This window comes from Panthera leo, chromosome C1 (assembly GCF_018350215.1).
Source record: "Panthera leo isolate Ple1 chromosome C1, P.leo_Ple1_pat1.1, whole genome shotgun sequence".
Lineage (NCBI taxonomy): Eukaryota > Metazoa > Chordata > Mammalia > Carnivora > Felidae > Panthera > Panthera leo.
The window spans coordinates 159,160,554-159,174,204 of NC_056686.1; the positions used below are offsets into that span (position 1 = coordinate 159,160,554).

The 13,651-nt window shown below is 37.7% G+C and overlaps 1 protein-coding gene across 2 annotated transcripts in view; it reads right to left on the reverse strand.

The window, feature by feature from the left end:
- The window catches only part of METTL8 (methyltransferase 8, methylcytidine), a 99,429-nt gene that overhangs the window by 84,680 nt on the left and 1,098 nt on the right, over positions 1 to 13,651 (reverse strand). The window contains exon 2 of one of the 2 annotated variants that reach the window (XM_042949118.1): positions 868 to 1,107. The exons of the other annotated variant lie outside the window; for it this stretch is intronic. The gene's annotated coding sequence lies outside the window, so the exon portion shown is untranslated. The remainder of the gene's footprint in view (positions 1 to 867; positions 1,108 to 13,651) is intronic. 2 annotated transcript variants of the gene reach the window in all.

Genomic DNA, 13,651 nt, shown 5'->3' on the forward strand with positions numbered 1-13,651 from the left:
ACATATGTATAGGAAAAGTCTGGAAGAATTTAGTTTTCTCTGATTGAAACGCTCAAGGAGTTCCTTCTATTTTCTTCTTCACACATTTCAAATGTTCTTTTTCTTTTTAAGTAAACTCAAATAACCTTTATATTCAGGAAACTTATGAAAATATTTTTACAATCGCTATGTATATAAACTCTACACAATATCCACAGGTAGAGGATCCGTGCTTGGGAAGGAAGGAAAAAAAGATGGTATGGGCAGTAGTAATAGTAACACTTGAAAAGTCTCAAAGTCTTTTTTCTAACAGTCACCCATTTACATGGAGGAAAAGATGCCATGGAACCTGTGAGAGCCTTGGTAAGGGGACCCAGACAGGGTGCTGTAGACAGTTGGATCCAGGACCCATTTACCCTAGGGCCATAGAAGTTCAGAGAAAGATCAGTTTGGGTTTTGTTTTGTTTTGTTTTGTTTTGTTTTAATTTTTAACGTTTATTTATTTTTGAGACAGAGAGAGACAGAGCATGAATGGGGGAGGGGCAGAGAGAGAGGGAGACACAGAATCAGAAGCAGGCTCCAGGCTCTGAGCTGTCAGCACAGAGCCCAACACGGGGCTCGAACTCATGGACCACGAGATCGTGACCTGAGCTGAAGTCGGACGCTTAACCGACTGAGCCACCCAGGCGCCCCGAAAGATCACTTTTAAAAGACTTCAATTTGTTAGACCACATAAGGCCAACAACTGCAGATGCTCAGACGGTAAGGGCAAAGAATCCAGAAAGAGAAAGAAATTATTGGAAAAGGCAAAGAGTATCAGGAGGAGGTGGAAAACAAATAACCCATGCTAGAAGACCAAACTCCAATTATTAGAAACTTCCTACTCACCAACTATGGCAGGTACTTGCCACATTGCTAAGTGACATTAAGACTGCTCTCTCTTTCCATTTGGTAACTGTGTTTTTGGTGTGCCAGAACCTTTTCATTTATAGTACTTCTTAATCATCAGACAGCAAACACAGATGGCACCAGTCAGGTCTGCCCAGCCTAGCCTTTGAAGCCAGCTCCTGGGAAAGCTTGTGCACCCTCTGCTGGCCAGCTCCACTCCAGGACAAGAGGGTCTGTGTCCTACAGAGACAATTTCACAAATCACAGGGATACACTTTTGTATTCTCTATATAGCTAATTTCAGCGAAGAGCTTGGAAACCATTTCCTCAAACTGCCACCTGAAGGAAACAATTACAGATGAAAACAATGCCTTCCTTTGTTACACCAAAGAAAAACATCATAAAAACTAAAGTACTGTGAGAAAACATACCATAAAAAGCATGTTAAATTCAAATGATTTCATCTTATTATATAATTAAATAAGTAAAGGCATGCAACACCTAATCTGACTATAAGGCTAATTCATTAGAGTTTTACTCTGGTCGAAAACCTGAGAATTACTATAACAATAATATCTGCATAGGTTTTATAATTTACAAAAAGCTCTCACATTCACTTTTACAACTCATCCTTACAATAATACAATAAGTAAGGGAAGGAGGCAGGACAAGCATCTTTATCACCATTTCACAGATGTGGGAGACGAGGCTCAAAGAGGTTACATGTGTTGCCTCATTCACACAGCTATCAGACTCCATACCCCAAGCAGGCTTCCTGACTCCAAATGCTATGGTCTACTCAGTACACTATTACACCTAAGCTGCTGATCTATAAGGAGTTTTCGACAGAGCTGGTATGTATTTCAGGCAGAGGAGTAAAAAGCCTAAAACCAATGTTTTTATAATACATTCCATTTTGTTTCAAAAGTCACCAAAACTTCAGATGCTGAACTCTAAATCTGGGGATTTGTACTGTAGGCAGTGCTTTGTGCTAAAATAACATGAGTTTTTTGTTTTTGTTTTTTTTTTTTGAGAGAGAGAAAGAAAGAGAGAGAGAGAAAGAATGAGTGGAGGAGGGGCAGAGAGAGAGGAAGAGAGAGAATCCCAAGCAGGCTCCTTGATATCAGCAGAGCCTGATGTGGGGCTTGATCTCACGAATCATGAGATCATGACCTGAGCTGAAATCAAAAGCCAAATGCTAAACCAACTGAGCCACCCATGCGTAACCAAATACCAGTTTAACAAGGGGAGTGGACATTTTAATAAGAAATCTACTGAAAACCAAATAACATTAACTTCGGAATTTCTATATGTGGCATGTCTATGCCCATAAAGGGTATATCCTACCAGGCTTTGTACCTTCTGCATTCACTTGGTCAATTCTATTTATTTGGTTTGAAACGGGGTGGGAATCCTCAAGTTCTGGTCCTTTCTCTTGAATCTTTACAATCTTAATAATTTCTCCCTTATGAAAAAAGCATTATGGATACTGTTTTGTTGGACACTTCAGCATGCTGAAGAAGATTCAGTGTAATTCAGCTATAAACACATAGATCCCCAAAACGAAAAATCCAAACAAAGTAGTAATGATAAACAGAATCAAACATTATATAGCACTTGCTATGTGCCAGGCATTACTTTAAATGCTTTACTATGTTACTCATTTAGTCCTCCCAAACAGATAAATAAGTGAGGCATAGACAAGTTAAAGTAATTCTAGTTAAGTGGGATACCCTGGTTGGTAAAGCTAGTACGTTTTGAGGCTGAGATCTACACGCAGGCAGGCTGGTAACTGAGTTCATCTTAAGTTTACTTTTAAAATGCAATAGGGGTACCTAGGTGGCTCAGTTGGTTAAGCATCCAACTCTTGATTTTGGCTCAGGCCATGCTCTCATGGTCTGTGAGATTGAGCTCCGTGTCATGCACTGTGCTGGCAGTGAGGAGCCTGCTTGGGATTCTCTGCCTCTCTCTCTCTCTCTGCCCCTCCCCCACTTGTGTGCGCACGCCTATTGCATTTCAAAAGTAAACTTTTAATTTTGGAATAGTCTAAGATTTACAGAAAAGTTGCAGATAGTACAGAAAGCTCCCATATTCTAACCTAGTTTCCTATATTACTAAAATCTTACACTAGCATGGTAATTTGTTACAATTAATAAGCCAATACTAATACATTACTATAAACCTAAGCCCATACTTTATTCAAATTCCCTTTATCTTCATTCGATGTATTTTTCTCTCATAGAATTCCATCTAGGGCATCATGTTATATTTCGTGATCAGGTCTCCTTAGGCTCCACTTTGGCTCTAATAGTTTCTCAGACTTTCTTTGTTTTTGAAGACCTTGACAATTTTGAGGAATACTGATCAGGTATCTTGTAGAATGTCCCTCAATATTTATGAGATGTTTTCCTCATGATTAGACTGGGGGTTTGGGTTTTAGGGGAAAAAAACTACAGAAGTAAAGTACCATTCTTATCTCATCATATCAAGGGTATTCATGATATGAATATGACTTATCAGGGTTAACGTTAACCTTGATCACCTGGCTGAGGCAGTGATTGACAAGTTTCTCCACTGTAAACTTATTCCCTTCCTCCTTTCCATACTGCATTCTTTAACTTTTTTTTTTTCAGTATTTATTTTTGAGAGGAAGAGACAGAGCGTAAGCTGGAAAGGGGCAGACAGAGGGAGACACAGAATCCAAAGCAGGCTCCAGGCTCTAAGCTGTCAGCACAGAGCCTGAAGCGAGGCTCGAACTCAAGAGCTGTGAGATCATGACCTGAGCTGAAGTCGGTCGCTTAACCAACGAGCCACCCAGTGGTCCCTCCATGCTGTATTCTTTAGAAGGAAGTCACTACGTGCAGCCCACACTTAGGGAGTAGCGAGTTATGCTCCACTTCTTTAAGGGCAGAATAGCTACTTAAATTATTTGGAATTCTTTTACATGGGAGATTTGTCTCTTCTCCCCCATTTATTTACTCAATCACTTGTTTCTATCAGTATGGATTCAAAGACATTTCTTTTACACTGTGGGTTATAACCCAATACTATTTTATTTATTGCTCAAACTGTTCCTGTTTTGGCTATTAAGAGTTCTTTCTTCTACAGTTTCTTTCTATAGTTGGCTCCTATGTTCTTTTGACATACTCTCATCATTGTGTTTTTGTTTTGGAGCACTTGCCTTATTTTCTGGCACTACAAGATACTGCAGGCTCATGTTGTATATTCGTTAACCCAATCCTAGAATCAGCTACTTCTCCAAAGAGTGTCTGTTTCTTTTATTGGGGAATGGACCAGGTACTGGGTGTGCTCCTTGCTACAAGATTGCTTCTAGGCCCTCTCAATTGACAAAACAAGGAAATATATGTGGGAATACTAAACCTTGTATAAACACGTTTTTATAAATGCTTCTACATGTATCTACCATTATCTATAGCAAGCTAAACTAGAGTTCATACTTTATCAGTTAGAGTACAGTGCTTATGAACAGTTCCTACTGCCTTTAGTTTTAGTCTCATTTTCAAGTTACTTGGCTCCTTTCAGTGAGGTTATTAAATACATTTATAATACAATTAGATTCCTTTATCAGGCTGCCCTCCATCCTAAATCCCATTTCCCCTTATTTATTTTTAAAATTTGCATGTGTCAAGGTTTACTCTTTGTGCTGTAGAGCTCTGTGGGTTTTAACAAATGCACAGTGTCATGTATCCACCATTTCAAAACCATGAAATAGTTTCACCACACAAAAAACATCCTCTGTGCTGCCAAATCAACCCTCTTCTCTCCTTAAACTACCTGTTTTGGTTACATTTTCCTAACAGAGAATGTACTAGACATCATTGGTTCTCATCCTTTCCCCTTACAACAACGAGTTGACATTTATAAACTCATGTAATTCTCACTTCAATCCTGAGTATTTCCTCTTAGCAGGTGATTGAATCAAACTCAGAGAGAATACGTGGCTTGGTTAAGATCCCACTAAGTGGTGGTGCTGGAACTACAACTTGTGCCTCTTGACTCCTGGTATAATGCTCTTTCTACTACATAACACAGCTTCCTTGTTGAGACAAGAAGACAGAAGTGATGGTAAGTGATCATATCTTACATTAACAGAAGTCTTTACACTAAAAATACTAAAGTGGAATTGTAGGGGTGCCTGGGTGGTTCAGTTGGTTAAGTGACTGACTTCGGCTCAAGGATCATGAGGTCAAGCCCCACGTCAGGCTCTCTGCTGTCAGTGCAGAGCCCGCTTCAGTTCCTCTATTTCCCTCTCTGTTCCTGCTCCACTCTCATGGTGTGTGCACTGTCTCTCTCAAAAACAAATATATAAACGTTACAAAAAATAAAGTGGAATTGTAGTTCTGGTAATTTGGTGAACTGACACCCCAAAAACCTTTCTGTTATAAAACACTCCCAAAGGCTGAATAAAAACATTAAAAAAGGGGCGCCTGGGTGGCTCAGTCGGTTGAGCATCTGACATTATCAGATTAAAGGGAAAAAATTATATGATTATGTCAGCAGATATAAAGTAGTTGATTAAATTCAACACCCATTCATGATTAAAAATCAAATAAACAAAGGGTGCCTGAGTGGCTCATTAGATTAAGTGTCGGACTCTTGATTTCAGTTCAAGTCTTGATCTCATAGTTGTAGGATCAAGCCCTGAGTAGGGCTCTGAGCTGAGTGTGGAGCCTGCTTATGATACTCTCCCTCTCTCTCTCTCTCTCCCCTACTCCCCTTCTGCCCCTTCGCCCAACTCATGCATGCTGTCTATCTCTCAAAATAAATAAATATTTTTTTAAAAAAATCAAATAAGACTTTTAGCAAATATGGAATGGAAGAGAATTTCATTAATCTGATTAAGAGTAGCTATCAAAATCCTTATCAGGGAAATACAAATCAAAACCACACTCAGATACCACCTCACGCCAGTCAGAGTGGCCAAAATGAAGAAATCAGGAGACTATAGATGCTGGAGAGGATGTGGAGAAACAGGAACCCTCTTGCACTGTTGGTGGGAATGCAAATTGGTGCAGCCGCTCTGGAAAGCAGTGTGGAGGTTCCTCAGAAAATTAAAAATAGACCTACCCTATGACCCAGCAATAGCACTGCTAGGAATTTATCCAAGGGATACAGGAGTACTGATGCATAGGGGCACCTGTACCCCAATGTTTATAGCGGCACTCTCAACAATAGCCAAATTATGGAAAGAGCCTAAATGTCCATCAACTGATGAATGGATAAAGAAATTGTGGTTTATATACACAATGGAATACTACGTGGCAATGAGAAAAAATGAAATATGGCCTTTTGTAGCAACATGGATGGAACTGGAGAGTGTGATGCTAAGTGAAATAAGCCATACAGAGAAAGACAGATACCATATGGTTTCACTCTTATGTGGATCCTGAACAAACATAACAGAAACCCATGGGGGAGGGGAAGGAAAAAAAAAAAAAAAGAGGTTAGAGTGGGAGAGAGCCAAAGCATTAGAGACTGTTAAAAACTGAGAACAAACTGAGGGTTGATGGGGGGTGGGAGGGAGGGCAGGGTGGGAGGGAGGGCAGGGTGGGTGATGGGTATTGAGGAGGGCACCTTTTGGGATGAGCACTGGGTGTTGTATGGAAACCAATTTGACAGTAAATTTCATATATTAAAAAATAAAAAAATAAAAAAAAGAAAAAAAAAATCACAATAATATACCATTAAGCACATATTAGAATGGTTAACATAAAAAATACTGACAATACCAAGTGCTGACGAGGACATAGAGCAACAGAAATCCCCTGGTGGGAAAGCAAAATGGTATAGTCACTCTGGAAAACAGTGGAAACTTCTTAAAAAGTTAAATACATTCAACTCCAATAATTAACTCTAATGTAACTGTGGACTTGGAGTGGCACTGATGTATCAATATAGTTTTAACAATTTTAGCAAAGTACCATCTTGGTGGGATATTGATCATGGGGGAGGTTGTCCATGTGTGAGATCAGGGGGATATTGGATTTCTGTGTTTTCTGCTTAATTTTGCTGTGAAACTAATAGTGCTGTAAAATTAAAGTCTAATAAAAGTTTTTAAGTCAAAAAAAAAAAATAATAAAAAATAAAAAATAAAATATCACTCCCTTCAGGGGAGCCTGGCTGGTCCAGTCAGAAGAGCATGCAACTCTTGATCTTGGGGTTGTGGGTTTAAGTCCCACGTTGAGTGTAGAGATTACTTAAAAATAAAATCTTTAAGGGGCCCCCCGGGTGTTTCAGTTGGTTAAGTGCTCGACTCTTGATTTCAGGTCAGGATCTCATGGTTCATGGGTTCAAGCCCCACATTGGGCTCTGTGCTGATGGTGCAGAGCCTGCTTGAGATTCTGTCTCCCTCTCTCTCTACCCCTCCCCTGCTCACTCTCCATCTCTCTCTCTCAAAATAAATAAATAAACAAACTTAAAAATAAAAAAAATAAAATCTTAAAATAAATAAAATAAAAAAATATCATTCCCTTCAAAAGTGTGCTCTGATCTGCCCATGTTGGATTAGATAGTCTTTCTCGGTGTTTGCATGCCACCCCATCGTGACATGTGACCCATTTTATCGTTACTGCCTTTCACTTGTGTGACTCCCCAAGAAACCATAAACTCAAATTGCAAGAAATGTGTTTATCCTGGACACTAAATAAGCACTTAATACATATTTGTTGAATGAATAATAGATAATACTAACAACTATTTATAGAACATTCTTTCACATGAATTTTTAAATTTAATCCTCACAACTCTAGGGCAAGGGGTACAATTATTATCGTCTCCGCGATGCCCAAAACAAAACAAAGGCACAGAAAGCCCAAATGGCCTTAAATTACAGAGTTAATAAATGGTAGTAGAATTTGAACTCCAAACTTGATTTTTTTTTTAATTCTTATTGCCTATTTTTAAATAATGGAGAAAAAATTGGGGTAAAAATTGGGGAAAAAGCAAAAGCTCTGAGAATTTCAAATTTTGAGAAAGCCCTCACCAAACTGATAGCAATAGCTCTGGAAAGAAATGAGAGAGACACATCAGGAATGGACCGTTTTTGGTTTTTTTTAAGCAGTCTCCACACCCAACATGAGGCTTGAGCTGGTGACCCTGAGATCAAGAGTCCCGTGCTTTACCAACTGAGGCAGCCAGCCATCCCCAGGAATGGACTTACCAATCAAGAGGACTTTGGCTTAGATACCAGGACTGCATTTTACTGACCACATGACCACTTGGTCAAGCAACTTATCTGGGAAGCTGGAAGTCAACTATGGCTTGATAAGAGGCCTCCCTGGGGGATCAGGTGGGGAGCAGAACACTGTAGTTAAGAGATAAGTGATTTGGAATGTTGGCCATCATTTTAATAAAGATTTGCCATTCACTATCATAAGAAATGTAAGATTTCTTTTTACATCAATTCATTGTAAGTTTTACTAGACACGATACATAAAATTCTGGGTAAAAAAAAAAAAAAAAAAGTAGCTATCAAAAACTTACAATGTTATCCTAATGGTGAACTATTAGAAATATTCTGTTTATAAACATGAATAAAACAAGAATGGCCACCTTCACCAGTTTTATTCATTGTATTAGAAGTCCTGGCCAGCACAGTAAGAAAAGAAAGAGTAATAAATGGTAAGAGTTGAGAAGGAAGTAATAAAGCTGTCACAGTTTCCTGAGGACATGATTATCTACATAGAAAAATCCCCCAAATCTTACAAATGACTTTTTTTTTTACAAATGACAATTATTATTGCTAAAGATAAAGTTTGTCAAGGTTGCTAAATAAAAGACCAATATACAAAAAGAAAATTTGCATTTTTATATGCTAGCAAAAATATAGTTAGAAAATCTAATTTAAAAATTTACCATTTATAACACTGACCAAAAATATAATGTACTTAGGAAGTTTAAAATATGCAAATCCCTTATGAAAAAAATTATAAAACTTCATTGAAAGACACTACAGATCTAAATAAATGGAGAGACATATGGTCTTCATAAGTAGGATAATTTGATATGGTAAAGATGTTAGTTCTCTTCAAGTTGATACACAGATTTAATGCTATTCCAATCAAAATTCCAATAAGGTTTTTTTGTGGAACTGAAGCAGATTTAAAAAGGTATTTGAAAATGCAAAAGGCAAAAAAGAAATAAGATACTCCTGAGAAAAAGGAATAAGGTAGAGGATTTGTCCTACCAGCTCTCAGGCCTTACTATAAAAGTGGTCAGGTATTAGCCCAGTAATAGAAATACAACAATGGAACAGAAAACACAGACTAGAAACAGACCTAATTATAAATGTAAACTTGATATACAATGAAGTTAGCACTGCAGATCAACAGTGCTAAATTCAACAGATTAAATTCAACACCCAGTTTGTTTGAGGTTTGAGGGAACCTTCAAAAAAATAGTTCTGGGACAACTGATTTTTCATGTAGGAACAAAAATTAGGAATAATAAATGGGTGTTCATTTAAGCTGCCAAGTTTGTGGTACTTTGCTACACAGCTAGAGAAAAGAAATACATTCTTTAACATGTATACCAGGAGACAGGTTAAAGGATGTCTGTAACAGTACTTTTCTAGGAATAAAAAACTTGAAAGAAACAAAAGCCCAGTCAGTAGAAGATGGATAAATTGTAGTAAATTCATACAATTAAATACTATATAGCAGTAAAAATAAATGAAATGAACTATAGGTACTTTGTCAAGTATAATGTTGAAGAAAAAATAGGTGGGGCGCCTGTCTGGCTCAGTTGGTAGGGCATGTGCGGCTCTTGATCTTGGGATTGTGAGTTCGAGCCTCAGGTTGGGTGTAGAGATTACTTAGAAATAAAAAAATTTTTTAAAGGGAACTTTTTTTTTTGACAGAATGCAGGTGCAGGGGGTGGGGAGTGGCAGAGGGAGGGAAGGAGGGAGGGAAAGAGACAGAGACAGAGACAGAGAGAGAGAGAGAGAGAGAGAGAGAAGGAATCTTAAGCAGGTTCCATACCCAGTGTGGAGCCTGACGTGGGCTCAATCTCACAACCATAACACCATTACCTGAGCTGAAATCAAGAGTCGGACGCTTAACAGACTGAGCAACCCAGGCATCTGAGAAATAAAATCTTTAAAAAAAAAAAAAGAGAAAAGAAAAAATAGACAAATTGTAGAAGAGTACACATATATTGTATGATTCAATTTATATATGTTCAAAAACACTTATAAGTTAACAATATTTTATTTATATAAAGAGGAAAGAGGGATCTGGGAACCAGGAGAGGCACCTAGGAGATGTCAAAGTTGCAGGTAATGCTCTAAAGTTTTGTTTTGTTTTTTAAGTAGGCTCCACGTCAGGGTATAAATCATGACCGTGAGATGGAGATCTGAGCTGAGGTCAAGAGTCAGACGCTTTACTGATGGAGCCACCCAGGCACCCCTCTTCTGGGTTTGTTTTTTTTAAGTTGATGATAAATACATGTGCATTCATTTTATATTTTTTATACATTATGCTATGTTATCTATACATGTTCTTTAAATAAAATAATTTTAAAATAAGAATAGTTTATAATCATTACTATCAATCTTTAAACCTAATCTTTCTGGATTTTGTATATGCATGAATGTACTTCATGTTTAAACAAAATGTGAAAATATACAGTGAAAAGGAAACATGAGAACCAAACTTGTGGTCAAAAGCCTCAGTAATTTCAAAATAAATTTCCAAAAGTGATTCTCACCTAAAATACACCAGCTACCTGCTAACTGGCCTATTTCACTCTTGTTGTTAAGGGGAATGTTAGCCTATCACTAGTGATTTTTCCATCACACTACCGTGGTCCCACATGCTCTGACCCCTGCCCCTTCTGGGACCTGATTTTACTTCCTTCTTCCCACATTCCTAACCACAGAACAGAACCTAACATTCTTTAGCATCAGTGTGTAAAAAGCTGATATGTACATTTAATAAAATCTAGGTATTGTTTCATAGACACCACATCATACGTAGTTCCCTGTTTTCCATTTGTTCTGGGGAGTTTGGAGAGGGTTATTGTGGTTCTGCTTTATTATGATTTCACTTGAATCTTTTATTTTCTTCATTGTTAATATCCACTACATTAGGAGTCTTATCAACTCTACTTCCAAGATATATCCTGAATCTGTTCACTTTTTTCCATTTCTCCTGCTACCACGCCAGTCCAAACACTACCATCGCTTACCTGGACCAAGTGAACAGCCTGTTCACTTGCATTCTTATCTCCTCACAGTACATTTTCCACACTATAGCCATAAAGATCTTATTATATCACAAATTAGATCATGTCACTCTCCTTCAAAGCCTCCTTTGGCTTTGATTAAAATCCAAAATTCCTTATGCCTGATATAACTTGGTTCTGGCTTACCTCTCCAAGTTCATCTCCCTCACAAGCACTAGAGAGTCACACTGGCCTGACAGTTTTAGAATAAGCCAAGGTTGTTATTGCTTTGGGAACCTTGCATTCAAGAGTTTTCTGCCTGGACTACTCTAACCTCAATTCTTTGCAGACTCACTCATCCTCATCATTCAGGTCTCAGCTCAGAAGTCCAATCTGCAAGAGGCCTTCCCTGACCACTCTAGCTAAAATAAAGCAGGGCTTCCAACCATACTCTACCAAGCACATCACCCTGTTTTGTCTTCTTCACGGCCCTTATCACTACCTGAAATTTCATTTTTGTAATCTATGTATTTATCGTCTAACTCCCTCCACACGTAGAGGCCTTGTCTATCCCATTCACTGTTATACCCTATGCCAAAATAGTTGCCAGCACAAAGTACATGAACATAATTACATGCTGAATGAATGACCTCTTGTGGTTTTGTCTCTGAACAATTTATCTCTGAACAAATGTTCAAGTTTAATAACCTGAGTGCTTTACCATGCTTCTTTAAACAAAGAACATGAACAAAAAGCATTTTATTAACTTCTGAATTCATATCTCTTTGTCTTTAAATATCATGATAGGGGTGCCTGGCTGGCTCAGTTGGTAGAGTATGACTCTTGATCTTAGGATCATGAGTTTGACCCCACATTGAGTGTAGAGATTACTAACAAAATAAATTTAACAAAATATATATTAAAAAACATCGTGGTAAAGATAGCTAAGTATTCTGTTAAAACACATGACACAGATTGAAAAAGAAAAACAAGAAACAAAAAAACAATGTTTGTTCTAGGTCTTAAATTGAGAAGTCATTTTCAAATCCTAAACTAGGGATATCTGTGCATGCCATTTTACCCTCAACAAATGGAAAAAATATCTACCTATAGGTAGAACTGTTGGGGATTCAAGTTTTTAAAAAGTTATTTCTTCTTATGAACACTGTGGTTTCCTACCGATTTAAAGAAAAAAGGAAGACTAAATCTGCATGTATGTTGAAAGTACCTAGTTGCCAATAATAGATTCTATACAATGTCCTTAGAACGGTCAATTTATTCAACATACATATGCATCCTTTGTATACTGCCTAAAATGTGGTTAATGCATATGTATGTCGAATGAACGAATGGACTACTCTAAAAACAGTATGTTGGGGGGCACTCAGTACAGCATGCAACTCTTGATCTTGGGATCCTGAGTTCAAGCCCACACTGGGTGTAGAGCCTATTAAAAAAAAAAAGCATAAAAACAATGTGTTGGGAAGACCAACAAACAATAATTCTAATACAGTGCTACAACCAATGTATGCAGAGAAACATGTTAGAAGAACCAAGTCTATACCTGAAGTGAAGGGGTCAGGAAAAGTGTGAGTGGAGGTGTGATACCTGGGATGAGTTACAAGATAAAACAGACAAGAGAAGGAAAGGCAGGGAGTTCCAAAGAAAAGTTGAAAGGCCCATTGGCTTGAGTAAGTGAGCAACATGTCAGAGCCACAAGAGCAAATGTTAAGTAACGATGGACAAGGAAATAAGGCTGAAAGTGTGGGCAAGATGCAGACAGAAGTGCCCTGTACACATTAAGGGATTCAGATTTTGTCCTGTACGGCACCTATTCAGACCCCTAGGAATTTGTACGACTTGATAAAAATCAACAACAAAAATATTTTTTTAAAAAGGATACTCTGGATTATCTGAATGACCCCCTTATAATTGAATACTGTCATAAGATTTCAGTTTACATGTTTGTGTTTAGCATTGCACTGGCAAACAAGTGGTACCATTTGTCACTGGCATAGGTTAATGAGAAAGAAATGGGGACTACTTTGTGTAAATCATGTTGTTTGACAAGTGAAGATCAAATGAAATCATGACACATTGAACAAAGGCAGGCTTTGCCGTGGTTTAAAAAAAAGAGGTGAAGGCACTGAGTAATCTCAACACAAGTACAATATGGACAGGGCTTTTGTAAAGAAGTTATGCTATGGAGGACAGTGAATATTTGCTTTTGGAGCATATCAGGTCCAACAAAAACTGTCTCATTGGTAACAATGAATAAGTATTCATTTGAATTTATTTGTTTCATAATTGTGCTTCATTTAACTTATAACCGGGAGTTATAGTTGTATAAGATATACAACATAAGGAGTGTATATATAGTTTTATATTTGCATATATTTAACATACTAAAAATATTTTAAGTTAACAATGGAGAATCCTGGGTATCCACTCAGGCTTGAGAAATTCTGCTCTGGGTGATTGGGAGCCACTGAAAGATTTTAATAAGGAAATGACAAATTTGTGCTTTAGAAAAATCACTCTGGCAGCAGGATGGAGAATTCGAATTGAAAGTACTTAAGTAAGGCAGAAAGGAGGGTACTTA